The sequence below is a fragment of the Camelus bactrianus genome, chromosome 1 (genome assembly GCF_048773025.1).
Source record: "Camelus bactrianus isolate YW-2024 breed Bactrian camel chromosome 1, ASM4877302v1, whole genome shotgun sequence".
In the NCBI taxonomy this organism is placed as follows: domain Eukaryota; kingdom Metazoa; phylum Chordata; class Mammalia; order Artiodactyla; family Camelidae; genus Camelus; species Camelus bactrianus.
In genome coordinates this window covers 46,546,082-46,561,026 of record NC_133539.1, presented here as the reverse complement: position 1 = coordinate 46,561,026, position 14,945 = coordinate 46,546,082, and the positions used below count along the sequence as shown (strand labels likewise).

General features: G+C 34.5%; 1 protein-coding gene across 8 annotated transcripts in view; it reads right to left on the bottom strand.

The window, feature by feature from the left end:
• Positions 1-14,945, bottom strand: part of BBX (BBX high mobility group box domain containing) — a 256,885-nt gene that overhangs the window by 126,650 nt on the left and 115,290 nt on the right. Inside the window, exon 4 of one of the 8 annotated variants that reach the window (XM_010970745.3) lies at positions 10,603-10,720. The exons of the other annotated variants lie outside the window; for them this stretch is intronic. The gene's annotated coding sequence lies outside the window, so the exon portion shown is untranslated. The remainder of the gene's footprint in view (positions 1-10,602; positions 10,721-14,945) is intronic. 8 annotated transcript variants of the gene reach the window in all.

Sequence of the window (14,945 nt, the reverse complement as noted above, 5' to 3'; positions counted from 1 at the left end):
TAAACAGATTTTAAATGGTCATTTTACTAGAAATTGAGCTTTTAGACACAGTATATGAAAACTCCAAGAAAACTCTTTGCTTGAATCAAACAAATCTCACTGTCACTGCATCCCACACAAAGTTGTGTTACTGTGCAACTCCTTGCATCACTTCTATAAGGAATATTTTCTCTACCAACTTGCTCTCTTATCTTCCTCATCAAAATTCTGCTAAAAATTAATGAATATGGAACTCCTCTTACTAACCTCGGTAACTCGATTTAGGAATAGTCATACTTATTTAGAACTCTAACTTTCTTCTTCATTCAAAATCACAAACTTTAAAGATTATCCAATTTAATAGTCTCACTGAAAGAAGAGGATATTCTGGTCCAAATTAAGAGTTTTGCTCAAGGTCCCAGAACTAGTTCAAGGTGAAAGAGCTAGGACTATAAAACAAAAGTCATCCTTGGGGTTAATTTTTCATTTTCATTCATCATTGAGAAACTCTAAAAGGTAACATTTAATAATAACTGAAGTTTATTCACTTAATATTTTTCTAAAACAACAAAGCAAACCATTGACACTTTTCACAAAGTACAAAAATGTCATTTCACTAAAATTCAAATCATTAAATTTGTTTCATTAAAATGACCAACAGCCATTCAACATTTAAAACAAATATCCTGAGCATGTGCTGCTTCGCCAAGCACCTTAAAAAAAGGCAAAACGATATATGAAAACTAAGGAATTCAGACCTATGAGAAAATTCATCATAAGTTCATAATATTATCCTGAAAAGGTTTAATTAACTCACCACACCACATTGCAGATTACAGTACTTAGTAAAAACGAAACAAAACAAACAAACAAAACCATAGTCTATATTCTTCCTCTGTTGTAGCGCCTTTTTTATATCATCTGCAACTTCAACCTCTAAATAATTCACAACTTACACTGAAGGTGTATCTTATCTTGAGAAATTGGTGAGAGTACAGCACAACACTGATTCAGAAATACTATAAATGTTCTATAAAGTTCCCATCTGGACTACAAAACATTTTCAACGTAGGTTCTTTCCATGAAATGCCACATTCAACTATGCTTGAAAACTGCAATTGTATTTTCTAGATCCTCTAACTTAAAATACCATTTTGTGTCACATGTCTCTACAAAGCAGCTAGCACCTTTCTATTAATAGGTCAAATCCTCCCAATATTTATTTTTCAAATTGTAATTGCAGAATAAAAATAATCATTCTCAAATAACCTGAGCTAAGAATTATGTAAGAATACATAAAATAATTAATGCATTTATTTTCCACTTGGGGTCCTAAGGTAAAGAGATCCTTAAGGTTTCACATAAGTGACTCTAAAACATCTTTTCTACTTCTCAATTCAATATTCCAGACATAAGTTTACATTTCATCTGAAAATCATCAAACATCTCCAATTTGCCAAGTTTTAATAATGAGTTTTATGGACATTATATTAAGTGAAATAAGCCAGGCAGAGAAAAGAGTATATTTTTTGTCTCACTTATATGTGGAATCTACAAAAAAAAAAAAATTGAACTCATAGAAACAAAGTGTAAAATGGTGATTGCCAGGGACTGAGGAGTGGCAGAAATGAGGAACCACAAATTTTCAGTTATAAGATAAGTAAGTTCTGGGGATCTAATGTATAGCATGGCGACTATAGTTAATAATACTGTATTATATACTTGAAATATGCTAGAGAGTAGACGTAAAGCAGTCTCACCAAACAAAAAAATGATAACTGTGAGGTGATAGATGTGTTCATTAATTTGATTATGGTAATTATTTCAAGGTATATTTATATCAAATCATCATGTTGTATACCTTAAATATATACAGTTTATTTGTCAATTATACCTCAGTAAGGTTGAAAAAAATTTTTAAATGAGTTTTATCAAATGATCGTAATTTAGTGTTTAGTATTTTTCCCAACCATATAAATTTTTCTGTACCTATCAGAGATGAAGAGTCACAAGTAAAAACTTGGAAGATAGGCGATTTTTAAGAAAAGGATCTCAGAAAACAGAATCGTAAAAGTAACCTGGGTTTCCAACCAAAATACAACTTATTCTTTTAATACACTCTTCCATTGTGAATGTTTAGTTATGCCAGAGACTTATCAACACTCTCTTTCTCCCTAAATATTTACAGCAACAGTCTCTCAAGGAGACAAATCAGTTTGCAGTCCTACATGGATCTAAAAAAATGTGTGAATAGTTGTATACCACTGCACTCAGTTTTACAGTTCCTAAAAGTCTTTTGGGACATCATTTTCAACACACTTCTGGCTTTGTCCATTTCATTCTTTGGACTGATTTTCTTTGATGAACTAAAGCATTTATCGCTTTACAAAATTACAATTTTTTTTTTCATCTTGTGAACAATATTGAGATATTCCCCTTGTCATGTCAACCTTGAGATGAAGATTCAATGTTTCCTTTGAGGATCACAGAAATAATTCAGGAGAAAAATACTAAACATATTATCACTTAAGCTTTCATATTAACAATCTCATTAGTGTTTAGGCTCAAATCTGTCCAAATTGCAACATAAGATTATACTACATGTGAACTTCAAAACTTCAAGTTACAGACAGAAGTTCTTATTATAGCAGTCAAAGTCTAATCTGAATGCTTATTTTTATTTCTCTACACTACCCAAACCAAGTAACTTTTGTTGGGCAACTGCAGACACTCAGCTGAGTCAATGAACTTATTTCAGACAGCTGCTTCTTGATTGTGAACCTAAATCTATTTTTGCTGAAGGAAATGCAGGTTATACAAAGAGAAATAAAAATTAGGATCCAAAATTTTTTAAATGTTCCCAAAAGAAAGGCCTCCAACTTAGCACAGTTTGAGAATGAAGAAACAGCCATCTGAAATATATATGAAAATCTCATTTAACCAGAAAACAACTAATAAATATTCCTCAATTAGCCACACTTGGGGGGGGGCGCTTTTACAAAAAGTCGCAAATTATAAAAATAAGCTAACATCAATCTAAAAACAAAAAACAAAAACAATGTTCCAGAATGTCTTAGGCAGGAGGTAGAGAGGTTTTTGGTGTTGGTAGTAGGCAATTCATTGGATGTCAGTACCTACTTCTTTAAATCTCTCACCTCTTCTATATATCACATATTTTCAAACTGTAAAATAAGTGTTAATTACTAGAGTGATGACACCAAGATCATCTTCCCATTAAAAAATAAGCTTCACTTACTATTAATAAGAAATTCAGTTACATATAGCATTTCTACAATGATTTACAAATATGAAAACTCTTCTAGCTAACTTTCATTGAGTAAGAAAGATTAACCAAAATTATTCTTTTCTATATATTCCAGTTTATCTTATAATTTTTATTCTAGGAAACTGGGACATTGATTTCATTTGTTATACTCCAAATTACTATTTGATAGGAAATATAATCTCTTCCCATTTATTCTGAATCGATTTAAAATATATCAATGACCCAAATTTTGTCAATTGACATTTTCCTCTAAATGATCAGAAAAGAGCATCTTCTCAACTGAGAAATAGCCAGGTCTAACGTCTAACACATAACACCTTAATCAAACTCAAACTCAAGTGTACTGACATACATATAGTTATATATATAAGAATATGCATGAATATACTCCTAATTTGGATCCATTTAATAATTCTCAAGAAAAGAATCTATGACAAATCAAGTAAGGAATAAAACATTCATCTGTTCTCCATTTCATGCTTCATGAGTCAGAGCAAGGGAGTAGGAAGGGCTTGGACTTGGCAGTCAGATAGGCATGGCTATGAATTTTTATCACTACTAGTTGTCTAATTTAAGAGACTCTCTGTTACTCATCTATAAAAGTAGGCTAGTACCTACCTTCATAGCATGGTTAAGAATGGAAACAGATAATACAGAAAATCACTTTTAGAATACCTCACATATGCTGCTTTAAATATTTACCTTTAAAAAAAAAAAAAAGCATGAATGAATGTATTTCCTTTTTTCTTCAAGCTCTTTGGCACCACCTAACCCCAAGAGATGATTACAGTAACTTGTTTCTAAGTGATAATCTCCATTTCCAAACCAATCTCTATCAGTAGATTTATTCAGTCATGCTTTAAGCCTTTCATTCTCTGAATCCAAACTTTTCAGTGACACTTCAAAGTCTACTCTCAGAAATTAGTTCCTTAGATAGGCGTTCCACATCTTTTTTGTGCCCCTCCTACCCCCACTCTCACACTCACACACACAAAATCTGGCCTCAAATTTCCTTTGCCTTTCTCTATATCCCCAAAGATGTATTCAAAGCCAAGCTTCCTGCATTGCGGACTTTCTTGCGTCTCTATTTGTCCAGAGATCCCTTATTTAAAATGCCGCTTCTTTGTCTCCATGTAAGTGAAAATAATACCCCCTTCCTGCAAATGTCTTAATTCCCTATAGCATGAGCCATAAACTTCCTTGTGACTCTCTTCTGTTATTGTCTTGGATGATTATTTTAAATCTGTGACTCAGCCTCTTATCATTTTTATCTCCACCACAGACACAGCTACAGTACCATCAGTAGCCTCTTAACCATTGACACGGAGTCGTTACACAGAAAGTTCCCCACTGAAAATCACAGATTCAAATCCTGTAAGTTAAACTTGTCCAGGTTTATCCTCCCCATAACTATAAACTCTAAATGAAGGAGAGGGGATGAGATAGGGCAGATATCTCTTATGGGTCTTTCATCTCCCCAGAAAAATGCAAACAGGAGAACACAATCCGACCATGATTTCACCATCCTTACTATATACAAAGAGTAAAAAAGAGCCAGAACATCTCAATGAAAACTGTCTTTGAAATTCTTTAAATGCAAATCATTTTAAACAGATCAACAACAACAACAATCTCTGGCACATTTTTTAAAGTTTGAAGGAAAAAGAAACATACTCAAACAATCCTTGAGTTAGCTCCAGTAAGAGCAGAAGAAAGGCTATCTTGACACGCTTTAATCCCGAGAGAACAGCTGACTGGATGATTCCATTTGGTGAAAATCAGACTCACTCTTGCCCTGGCACTGAGATCTGGAAGTTCTCTGACTCAAGTGTTCCAGAGCACCAACTTCCCTAGCTCCAGTCATTCTTCACAGTTGACAGGGTACTAACCGACGGACACACAAACTCTGCGTTTACAGGGCAGCTTGAAACTCAGAAAGTAATGCTGCCATCCACCTCGTGTAAGGGTTAAATAACAGCAAATAACTATAAATCGATGAAAATGGCAGCCAAGATTCCTCTAAGCTCAAAACAGACCTTAACCTAAGGGCAATGATGCCATCATTCAAACGAGACATGATGCCTGGCTGGCACGGGAAAGGGAATGAAGCATCCACCAGCAAAGCACAAAAGAAACATACAGATTCCGAGGAAGATCTGGTGGGAGAAACAGTTGGCATAGACACAGAAGAAAACCATATTTAGTGATCTTAGCATTAAGATGGTTAGGTGAGCTTCTTAGGAGTCCCAATCCCTCAAAACAATCATTAATATTAAAGTGCAGCTACTCTACTTTCTGTTCTACTGTTTTGATAAAAGAAGACTCAGTCATTTATTTTTCAGATTTAATAAAATCTAGTTAGACTTTTAGAAATCTGGATTTAGCAACTAAGATAATGAATGGAATTAGCTTTGGAAAAAGATTCATTGCTCATTTCTTTTTCCTCAAAATTACAGACCCATTTGAACATTTCAGTCTTTTTTATCCAGATATAAACTGTCTTTTTTAACCAGATATAAACTCCTAGACAAAATGAATAGTGCTATTCCAGCAACACCTACATTTGAATGAGTTATTGAAAACTATTTTAATAAGATGTTTTTTAGTAATATAGATAAATCTGTATTTTGCATAATTACATGACTACACAAAAGCTCAACTTTGAATTTACTTATAAATATCTCTACTAACTTTGCTGTGTAATAGATATAAAACAAGAGTAAAAATTAAATGAGTTCAAAATTTATTAATTTAGCATTTAAAAATTCCTCTTCCAAAAGCTAAGCACACTCAATGCAAAGCCCGTAGAAAATGCATTTCCTAGTTCCCAAAGGAAAATTTTGTATCACATGTTCATATACATTTATAAATTTTCTACTGTATTTAAACATGATCCAACTTATTAATACAATGGAGTATTTTTAATATTTGCTGCAACTTAATCATTAGAGAATATATGGTTCTTTTTCAAAAGACATTAAACTGAAATACTTAATGAATGCTGTAGGTTTTCAGAAGCACTTTCAAGCTTGTCTAAATTAATAAAATACTAAGTGAATCAGTACTACAAAAGAAACTTATCACTGACAGGTTAAAATATTAATGCAAATACTTAATAGGTCAAACCTTTTACATTAATCAAAGACATAATACAAGAGTGGTTTAAGTAAGCATTCTCCTATCAGCAAAGTCATGTCAGGTAATTTATCCCATTTTTCCCTTATAAGCATAAAAGGATGTTTCTCTCCTTACATTCCTGAGAAACAAAAAGTAATCTGTTCTTCTAGAGAGAGGATGGTATTAACTGCTTCTTTCGATAATACATTTGGCATAATATGTTTTTGTAGAATTTTGTCAAGTAAGCAGGTAGGAGGGGTGAATTATCTTAGGTAGCCTGACTTCTTGCTCCTTATGGCAGGATAGCCCAATAAATCTCGGGTGTTTTACACGTATTGAGGCTGGAGGTAAGGTGGCAGGTTAACAACTGGTATTTCAATAAGTATTTAACGTTAAAAAAAAAAAAAACTACAAAGATTTTTAAAATTCCATGTAGAATCAAGTTAATGTTATTAAAAATAAATCCTCATTTAAAAAGTACCCCCACACACACCCTTAGCCTAAAATTTGCCTGTCTTACACGGGATTTTTCATAAAGCAAATTCACAATATCACAACAAGTTTAGATTATTTTATGTTCCTTAGTAAAAGAAAGAGCCTCCTTAATCTTGGTTAATAATTAAATAGACAGCTCTCTGGCCAGGGCCCTAAGGAGTGATTGGGCAGTGTTTACAAGTCATAGAAAGTTAAGACAGGTTGTGTCTCTTGCTCCGTGTAGTCTGCTCTCTGGCTTATTTTGCCTTTGATCCACAGGGTTCAGCAGTACTTACAAAATGAACTCTGGACAAGTAAGAGGTTCAGGAAACATCAGTCATATGAGAATTCAGAGAGTCAGGTAACTCTATGAAAGGGTTTCTAGCATGAATCCGTCTTAGAGTGGGTGTCCCTGCAATAGCTATGAGAAGATGGCGTGCAGGTAGCAAGGGAAGCTCAGGTCTCACCATTTACCTTGGGTTGAGGGGTTCCTAGCAAAGAAACCACAGGAGAAAGGAACTTGCTGCAGCACCAGATGAAGACAGACCCACTGACTTCAAGGATCGACAACACTCAAAACCAACAGTTAAAACCAACACTGACTCAAAGATGGTAGCTCGTGCGTGAAAAAAGACGCAGCGTTAAGTTGCACAGCAAGTAACAAGGGTAGGACAAACTGCCCTGGTCACAGCTGTGGGGCTGGAGGAAGAGAAGGAGGAGAAGAGGCCAGGACTCAAGATTTTACACTGAATAATGCCTGGCTGCCTGGTGAATGAAACTGGGAAGCCAAAGGCATTCATTACATTTTCTCAAAGAAAGATAAATGTATTCTTCTTCTAGAACAAATCAAATCTAAATAACAATGGAGGAAGGGAAGTTCAATGCTCGCCCCCCTTGCTGGGGTTATGAGAGATAATAACTGGCAAGTTGCTGGGACACAGTTATAGGCCTAACACCCAGTAAGGTAGATGGACTCAGGCTTTGGTAGTGGTGCCCAGACATTCCGTGAGAAACTATTTTTATTTCAATTGAAGACAGAACACAAAAGGTTGGAGTCAAAAGGATTCTTACAGATCACCATCTACCACTCTCATTTTGCCAAAAAAAAAACAAAAACAAAAACAAAAACAAAACCCAGCGCGAAGCTCAAGAAGAAATGACTACTTACGGTTTACAAAGCTACCCGTAGTCAGAACTGTTTACAGGGCACGATTTTTGCCCATTGCTTTTAGGGTAATTATTATTGCTGAGCAGGAAAAAGGCATTTCAGTCCTTACTGCATTTACATCTTTCCTTCATTCAATAAACATCTATTGAATAATAAGTACTAGGCATTAGACTAGAGCCTGGTAGACTTCCCTGGAAAACCTCAGAAAATGAATGTGGCAGATAATGTTACCAAGTTTGACAACAGGCAACACACTGAAGTCAATCAACTAAAATTGCAGACCACTGAGTACAAACTGTCAGGTTAGGAGGAACTGTGATATAAAAACTGGACTGGATCATGCAAGTATAATGAGATACCAAAAGAACCAATGGTTGAGAAAAACAGAAGCAGGTGAAGGACGAAAAAGGGAAAAGAGTGGCAAATACAAGTTACGTTTGAGTAAAACTTCTGGGATTTTTGCAACACAGAACAAAACACAGGTTAAATCACCACAGCTTGCAAACAGTCCTCTGTGGGTCACTCTTTCTCTATCTCAACTCAAATTAAGGGGGAAAAAATCAGATCAGTAAAAAAAGTGTACATTTCTCTGCCCAAACTGTCTTTAGAAGTCAAGAATAGCTGACAATTTTCATTTAATATAGAACATTGCATTAATATGATGTAGTTTTCCTGGGAGAAAAAACTTAGCTAGCAAACATAACTCAGCTATTTCAGGATGTCTAGACTTATCTGGGTTTAAGAAAAGGTATGAGTGACCATTGGAAAACTAAGAGAAATAAAAATAGCTGCTGCAAAGGATAAAACTAAGAAAAAAAGTTCATCAGGATTACTGTTAAAATGGTGTTATAGGCAACTTACAAAATTCTTTAAACAAAAATTTAATGATTCTAAAGACCTATACAGTAGACACAGAACAAGAACACACTCAGCTGGAGGGAGGATAAATGTAACAAGTTCTGTAGGAATCCATCTGCCACTGTCCTATAGATTTTGCAGTTGGACATACCCTTTGACCCAGCAGTTCTACCCCTGAACATGTATCCTAGAGAAATAATATATGCATAAAGAGGCATGAACAGGACTGTCAAGACTTTTTCCTCTGCAGCTTTATCTCTCATAACACAAAAACTGGAAACAATCTAAATAGTCATCAAAAGAAAGTGGATAAATAAATTGTAGACAATGAAAATACAACTGTGATCATAAATGACTCAAACATACTGAGCGGCAACATAGGTGTTGCAAAAGAAAACATACACCATTATTAGTTGTATAAAATTCAGAAACAAGTAAAACAATGTAGGATATACATAAAACTATAAAGAAAAACTATAAAACTATAAAAAAAAAGAAAAAGGAAGTAATATACTGAACATCCAGGGTTGTGGTGGTGGTTAAAGAGAGGTGATGGAATGTGGACCAGGCATAGCTCTGTTTCCTAAGTTAGTGGCAGGTACTCAGTTATTCATGTTAATGTTAGTCTCCGTATCCTATTCACATATTATAAATATTCTTTGTATATACAGCATTTTCTAAATACTATGGGTTTACTTTTCTTTTTAAAAAGCTCTCGGAAATCACACTATATTTAACAAACTATTTTAAAGCTACTTTTTAAGTATCTGCAAGTAACAAGTACCTAGCATGCACTCAGGACTTTATAAAATTATCTCTCTTAACTCACACAACAACTCTTTGAGGTAAATATTTTCGTATTTAGTTTACATAGGAAGAAACGGAGATTCAGTTTTGTCATGTAGATTGTCCAACATTACACAGTTAGCAGAGGTGGGATTCAAACCATATCCAACTTCCGGTGTGTCTGTAGGTAGGATCACCCAAAATACAACAGCACAAATAAACTTCCAATACAAACACAAAACTGACATGTTACACTGCAGTTTACTATATGAATTCATCTTAGCATTTATAATCCATCTGTAGATCATATTTTAATAGTTTGTATTAATTTTATGTCATAGTATATCATTATTACTTCATAATCACAATTTACCCTTACAAATCTATAAATTCTAAAACCAGCAACAGATACCTAGTATGTTTATGGAAAGTCTCAATTTGGCTGTACTTCTTTTCATACCTTCAATTTCTCTAAGACTGGGAATTTAAGGAAAGTTAGCTGTTGTAAGCTGAAACTCAGCACTCTCATTTCACTGCCTTCCCATCAGGGACTCACTCACAGGCAAGCAAACAGGCTTGCCAAGCCCCACAGAAATTACTCACTTCCACCCTCTTTTTCCTCATATTTCTTCCAATAATACTTCAAAACCTAATTTTAAACTCATGCAGGAAACCCGATTAATACCACCTGGTTTTCTCTACTCTATTAACTCTGGGCCTCTTCAGCAAACATACAACACAACTCATTTATATAATTATTTTGTCAGCTTATTTCTTGTTTTCACTGGCATGTGTCCAAGCCTGCAAGACCCACTGAGAAGTGTTTACAAGTTTACTTCTTCTGAGCTATGCCCTAACTCATTCTTCTTCACCAAAAGCACCACCAACTGTGCTCTGTAAACAGTAGTCACTTAATAAATGCTGATTGACTTACTACAGTGGAACAATTCGCCTCTGGTATTTCTCAATATCCCAGTGAATCCTCCACATCTACAAACATGCTGGAGATGAAACCAGGTACTGCTAGAGGCTTGGGGTCTTCCTGAGGGTGCCTGGGACAAGAAAAACACAGAGAGACCAAAGACAGTCAGGAGAAACACAGAGAGAGGGAACATGGAAATAAACAGAGGATAGCATAGAGAGAGAAGAGCCAAAGAGTCAGGAGTTATAGAGAGATTAAGCAGCCAGAGACACTCAGAGACAGGGAGGAGGTCAGCAATCTGAACCTGGGTTTTGGGTCAGAAACCACATTTCTGGTATCATTTACTCCAAGAAGAGATGCCTTCATGGTGCTCAATTCATGATATAATCAACCACTTCGAAGTTATTTCTAAGGTTTTTCTGAGCTTGTATCTTTATTACAATTCATCTTTACGTGGTAGCATCTTTGGAGATACATACACACAGATACAAACACAATTCTCAAAACAACCTATCTGTAAATAAGGAAATATTTTTCCAATTCTTCAAATTAGAAAATGGTAGTTCAGAGATACAATGTGACTTTTCCAAGGTTACAAGCAAAACCCAGTGCTTTTTCTGATATCCTATGTTCTCTACTAGAAATGAATCATATATAAATCCAAACTATTTTTATAAAATAAAATTCAAACTGCACATTCAAGATAAGATGTTCTATCTTTTCAGACAATGAACTTCTCGGGTTCAATAGGATACTTGACTTCAGAGCTTCAATATTTTAAAAAATCTATCAGAGAAAAATAAATCAGAATGAGAATATAGCAGAATAATGGAAACTTTCAAACAGAAATGAAATTATGTTAATAGGCACTTAACAAAATTTTAACATTTAAAAAAGGAGCTAGAGTTAGTTCATTGCTTTTACAACTATAATTTCAAAGTTTTAATGATTCAACACATTTCAGTTGAAAGATCAGAAGCGCCAAATTTCAATGAGTTCTTAGATCTAAACGCTAGTAGTAAACCTTGTTCTTTAACAATGTCTCATCTAAAGTCTACACTACAGTTCTATTTCAGGGTACCACATAGAGTAGAAATGACTTAATGCACTGCTCTTTGTAAGCAACAGTATTTTCTCTTGAGGGATAATGATACTCTTCTAAATAATCATGCCCTTTTGGAAGCAATCAATTGTAATCAATTTTCTGTAATTGCCAGAAAAGTTCCTTTGATACAAGTAAAATAAGCATGTTATTGGATTTCACAGCAAGACAAGATAATAAGAATACAAGGAAATTTCTATTCAATTGTGCATCATATATTTTTTCACGTTCAACAATTTTTTAAATTGTTAAATCAGGCCTAAGTATAGTACTGCTCTGCCCTCTAGTGACTGGCTAGGTTTTGCTAACTACATGTTTTTATTTATTTTTTATATTGCTTTTTGAATAATACTTAGGATATTTTAAACAATATATATGACAGCGCTTTTTCATATTTCAATAGTGATCAAAACATACTTTGTCAATTTTAAAATATGGCTTGTGGTATGAACACAAGGCAGGGAAGAGACACAATTTCTTTTCATAGGGATGGTACACCTAAGTACTACAAATAAAAAAATTAATATCATCTATTCCAATCTTGATTCATATTTTTATGCAATTTTTTTGGAAAGGCCAAAGAATGCTGCTCAGTTTCTTTGTTAAAAACTTAACAAATTTCACAGCTATAAATCCCAAATTGGCTACTTCTATTATTTTGGACACTGAGGTATCAAGGCAAATGGTACTATATAAAACACGCACAGATGAACAATTTGTTAATTACAACAGAGCAAAGGTATGCCTAATACAAAACTATACTGAACATCATTTACCTTTAATTGTTCAAGTGGCACCTGAGGATTTTCCTGAACCTCAGAGTCATCATTAAGAAACTGACTGTCACTTTATATGCAGAAACATTAATCAAGGATGCCAGTTAAAGCATAGTTATTACACAGAGAGTCCCTGTAGTATTTTGACAAAGGAAACTTCTTTCCCTCTTAGTCTCTCTTGCCATAATCCTCTTGTAAGGAACCAATGCACTTCTAGAAAAGCATTTCTGCATTCACTAATCCCAAGCATACTACTTCTGTGTCTACACACATTAAAAAAATATCAATTTGTACACCTCAGTGTAAAAGGATACCCGAACATGTAGGGATAATCCACAGGTAGTATGGTGGTGTGGTTAGGAGCCAGAGTTCCGGAGTCTGAATTCCAGCTCTGCCCCTTATTAGCAGTGTGGCCTTTGGCAGATTATTTCTTTGTGTTTCAAGTTTCCTCAGGTACAAAATGGGAATGAAAAGAGACACCTACCAATAGTCATGTTTGTACCTTGGTAGGTATTTGGATTACACAGGTACGTATATGCATTTATCAAAATTCAGAGAATGTCTAAGATTTGAGCATTTCACTGAATGTAAATTTTACATCAAAAGAAAAAAATTGCACATAAATACTGAGCTAGATAGATAATACACAGGTTTAAGTATTTAGGGGATTTGTAGAGATGTCTTTATTTTTCAATGCATCAAGAATAAGTTGGTTTGATGATAGATACACAGGTTATAGATATGTAATAAAGTAAGTATAGTAAAATGTTAATGGCCGAATATAGGTGGTGAGTGTATGAGTGTAATGCTATAGGTTTGAAAGTTATAAAGTAAAATGTTGGGGGAGGGAATACATCTATCTTTCATATAATTGATGTGAAGATTAAATAAATACAAGAATTAAATATACAGAAGAGTGCAAATCAACAGTGTAGAATGGTAATACATTTAAGCAAATGAAAGTGATCTATTCTTCCCTAGTTGGAGGGAAAAGGTAAGAAAGTAATGAGGCATTGGGCTCCCAAACTGGAGTGAGTAGTTGCTGTAAAGGGTGTTAAAGCTCTAACCTCAAATACATCATTAAACTGCATGGACCATGTAGAGAACATGGTCTTTGAAAGTCAGAAAGAGCTGATTTGCATCCTGGCTCTGCTTTTAATTAGCCAAGAAGCTCAGACAATTTGTTTCAATGTTCCGGGCCTCAGTTCTCTCAGATATGAAATGAGAATAACAACACCTACATCTAAGGGTCATTGGGAAGATTAGGAAAGAACACACATATATACACATAGAGAGAAATTAGCACATAAAATGTAAATAATAACAATTGCAGTTTTTATCATGACAATCATTACTACTTACAGTGAGTCTTTTATATCCTTACCACTATTCTCTGCAGATGGAAACAAAAGTGGCTATGGATCTGATTCTAACCTAGAAATTTCATATGCAGGTGGCCCTACTACTCCAAAGAGCTTTCTATAGGATATTTACTAAAACAGTAGGTCTTTTTAAAAGTACCACTGTACTGAGTGTAAAAGAAGAACTGGCAATGACAGGGAATTCATTTATCATCCCTATATAATGCCAATTAGAATAAATGTAAGCCCCATTGGTGAGGCATTTAGGAAGCAAGTTTGCTGATGATTTATTTTAAAGAAAGTCACACTTCAGTGCATTTGAGGAAATGATATTAGCACCTGGATAAGATCTGATTTGAAAGAGTCTTAGGTAATACATTTTTAAAAAACAATATTAACACTGCATTTATAGAAGAGGAGTTCTGTGCTCCCAGAAGAGGCTTTGTAAGTCATTCTAGACTACTCTATGAAGACAGTGGCTCAACAGATAGTTTCAGCTAAAAACAATCAAGAAAGTGGCAATGAAAGTGGGAATATTGGAAACATTTATGCAACCTGGCCTTTGCCTTGATTACTCCACAAAAACTGCTTCTCCAAATGCAAATCAAAACCACAATGAGATATCCCCTCACATCTGTCAGAATGGATATCACCAGAAAGGTGAGGATGTGGAGAAAAGGGAATCCTGTTACACTGTGAGTGCGAGTGCAAATCGTTACAGCCACCACAGAAAACAGTATTAGAGTTCCTCAAAAAATGAAAAATACAACGACAATATGATCCAGCAATTCCACTCCTGGGTATATATCCAAAGAAAATGAAAATACCAATTCGAAAAAATACCTGAACCCCAATGTTACAGCAGCATTATTTGCAACAGCCAAGATATAAAAGCAACCTATAACTGGAAAATTGTGCTCTGCCCTGGAATTTGACACAACATTGTAAAGTGATTATAAATCAATAAAAAATTTTTAAAAAAAGCAACCTAAGTGTCCATCAACAGATGAATGGACAAAGCATATGTAGAGTATATATACAAAGAAATATTAGCCATAAAAAAGAATGAAAGCCTGCCATTAGTAACAACATGGATGGACCCAGTAGAGGGTATTA